This window comes from Sander lucioperca, chromosome 18 (genome assembly GCF_008315115.2).
Source record: "Sander lucioperca isolate FBNREF2018 chromosome 18, SLUC_FBN_1.2, whole genome shotgun sequence".
NCBI lineage: Eukaryota > Metazoa > Chordata > Actinopteri > Perciformes > Percidae > Sander > Sander lucioperca.
The window spans coordinates 3792063-3795625 of record NC_050190.1 but is presented as its reverse complement, the minus strand read 5'-3'; the positions used below and the strand labels follow the sequence as shown (position 1 = coordinate 3795625).

At 46.3% G+C, this 3563-nt stretch overlaps 1 protein-coding gene across 2 annotated transcripts in view; it reads right to left on the bottom strand.

Annotated features, from left to right (window-relative positions):
- si:dkey-196h17.9 (tumor necrosis factor alpha-induced protein 2) overlaps nt 1–3563 on the bottom strand; it is a 39230-nt gene that overhangs the window by 20526 nt on the left and 15141 nt on the right. The gene's annotated exons all lie outside the window — the stretch shown is intronic.

Sequence of the window (3563 nt, the reverse complement as noted above, 5' to 3'; positions counted from 1 at the left end):
CACCTAACCTGTTAGCTCTTAGTTGCTATCTGGCATGAGTGAGTGTGTTCAGCCAGGCTTCGCTAATGATCGTCACGCAGGAGATCCTTGTGTTTATTTGTAGCACATATATCCATTTTGTGTGTGATCCATCTGGTGTTGGTGAGTAGGAGGCTATTCAGCGGCGATCAGTGCTAGCTAGCAGGCCCGGCCGGCGTCCTTACTTCTACTTCCTCCCCGCCCTCCTCGCTTGCCGCGGCCAACAACAATCCAACGAGCGCCCGCTGGTCTGGTGCATGTCCTTCAGAAAGCCGTTCATGCCTTCGCAGCGATGAACTGTAGTTTATTTCCCCCTCAAAAATAGGTAATTGAGCACTGTAGTGGTTATGACCATATCAGTGACTATGTAACTACATGGAAATGGGCAGAATTATGTCTGTGCCTTTCATTTGTGAATTGTGTTTTACAAGTTGCAAATACTTACGAGATTTAGCACCATGCACTTTTTACTTTGCAATTATCTATGGCAATTATTTGACAACTCTACTTGTTATCTATTTTGATAATCATTTAGATTGTTTTTCATTTAAAAAAAATCATGTTTCCAAAAGATTTGCTTATTCTTTTAATAATGTTAATGTATTAGTAATAATGTTGAGGTTTGGACTGTTGGTTGGACAAAACATAAATGAAGGTGTCACTTTGGGCTCTAAGTAACTGTGACAAACATTTCCCACTATTTTCAGAATTTTTACAAAACAAACAATAAATCCATTGATGGAGAAAATAATCAGCCACAGAGCTGCGTGCAGAGCTGCCTGTCACACACTACCCTGCAGACACACCCAGCGCTCACTGCAGGTCAGCGACACAACACAGCATCAGCACCAGCCGCCTCACGCCAGGGCTGTAGTCAAGACAACCTTTGTCGAGTCCAAGTCAAGTCCAAGACCAGGACTAGTCGAGACCAAGTCAAAACCAAGTCCAAAGAGGTTAGAGTCCAAGACAAGAACGAGTCCAAAAAGGTTTGAGTCCGAGTCAAGACCGAGTCCAGGACAGAAACAAAATAATGGCCAGGATCTCCGGGAAAAGGCACGATATGTGTGTCTCCATTTCAAACATCACTGCAGGTTGACTGCTTTTAGCAGCAGAGGTTGATTGTGGCCGACAATACTGTCGTGGTTAGCTCGCCGAAACTCTACTGCCGAAGTTGCTGGCTGGCTCGGCAACATTAGCTAATGTCCGCTAGCATACGTACAGGCTAACTATAGCCAGTTAGCTTTGTGTGTAATGTAACAAAACCCCACCCATCTCGTAGGAGCGAAGCTTAATATTTTATTCAATAAAATTATGGTACAAAAGGAGCACTAACGGCACAGGTCTTATGTTGACAACGCGGACGCAGATACAGAAAATCGTCGTAATATTTACCTAGCAGGCTAGGCTAACACGTCAGTGTAGCGTTAGCTAGCTGTCTAAACTTGTGAAAAGCCGAACAACATCACCGTCCAAGCTGTATTTCACTTTTCCTCCAACATTATTATAAATTTATAAAATTATAAAGCTGCAAGCAGCGATGGATGGGCCCTCGCGCCTCTGCGTGTGTCGGAGTTAATGGTGGACGCCGCTCCTTGCGACCGTGCATTTGTGCAACACTCAGACGCAGCAAATCGTCAACAATGAAAAGGGAACTCCCTGCTGAGTTAAACGATACCTCACACAAGACTGTACGTCATACAGTTCATTAGCTGTGAAAAGGCTACCAACCCACTTTGTCAACTATTTTGTAAAAAAGATAGATGACATGACGCTCTTCATTCTCCAACACACCTTCTAAAATCACCTTACCATCCATCACATCCAGTACTCTTTCCTCTTTCACCCCTTTATCTCCAAACCAAATTCTTACTTTGATTACATCTGCCCGCCCAACCACCTGCCCCTGGAGCCTATCCCTTCTCACCTTCTCCAGTCCATTGCTCCTGACCTCCTTCCTTTCCTCACCCATCTCATTAACATCTCCTTGTCAACTGGCTGTTTCCCCGATGCCCTCAAAAAGGCAAGAGTGACCCCACTGCTCAAAAAACCAACACTCGACTCCTCTGATGTAAATAACTATAGACCCGTCTCCCTTCTTCCATTTCTATCTAAAACTCTTGAGCGTGCCATTTATAATCAACTCTCTACCTATCTCCACCAGAACACTCTTCTTGATCCCTACCAGTCTGGCTTCAAGGCTGGTCACTCTACAGAAACTGCCCTCCTTGCTGTCACTGAGCAGCTTCACATCGCTAGAACAACCTCTCTCTCTTCCATCATCATCCTTCTGGATCTTTCTGCTGCCTTTGACACAGTGAACCACCAGATCCTCATTTCGACACTCCGAAATCTGGGTGTCTCAGGCTCTGCGCTCTCATTGTTCACATCTTACCTGGCCAACCGAACCTACCAGGTAACCTGGAGAGGATCTAGCTCAGAACCTTGCCCACTCAAAACTGGCGTTCCTCAGGGATCAGTCCTGGGTCCCCTCCTCTTTTCTCTGTACACCAACTCTCTCGGGTCTGTCATTCAGTCGCACGGCTTTTCTTATCACAGCTACGCAGATGACACCCAACTAATTCTCTCCTTTCCTGAGTCTGAAACTCAAGTAGCAGCACGTGTATCGGCCTGTCTGACTGACATCTCTTCTTGGATGTCTACACACCATCTGAAACTCAACCTCGACAAGACTGAGCTCCTTTTCCTTCCAGGGAAGGGCTCTCCTACCCAAGACCTGACTATAACAATTGACAACTCTGTGGTAGTCCCCACCAAGACTGCTAGAAACCTGGGTGTAACACTTGATGACCAACTCTCCTTCACTGCTAACATTGCTGCAACCACCCGATCGTGTAGATACATGCTGCATAACATCAGAAGGATACGTCCCCTTTTAACGCAGAAGGCGGCTCAGGTTCTGGTTCAGGCTCTAGTCATCTCACGTCTAGACTACTGCAACTCCCTCCTGATTGGCCTGCCTGCATGTGCCATCCAACCCCTGCAGCTCATTCAGAACACAGCAGCTCGGCTTGTCTTCAACCTCCCCAAGTTCTCTCACACTACACCGCTCCTCCACTCTCTTCGCTGGTTACCAATTGCGGCCCGCATCCGCTTCAAGACACTAGTACTTACGTACAGGGCCACGAACGATCAGCCCCAGCTTACATCCAGGACATGGTCAACCCATATACCCCAACCCGCCCACTTCGTTCTGCATCAGCCAAACTGCTTGCTGCCCCCTCACAGCGAGGGAGAACTAATCACTCAACGAAATCCCGACTGTTCACTGTCCTGGCTCCCAAATGGTGGAACGAGCTCCCCATCGATATCAGGATGGCCGAAAGCCTACATATCTTCCGCCGAAGGCTAAAAACACATCTCTTCCGACTACACCTCGGATAAAAAAAAGAATAAATAAAAAAAAAAACTAAAAAAAAAAACAATTCTTGAACCTGCACTTTCATATGTCTCTTTGTAGCTTTGCCTATTTAAAGCTAATGTATTTGCACTTACTACTTGTTGTCTGGAGTAAAAAGGGGCGTGGC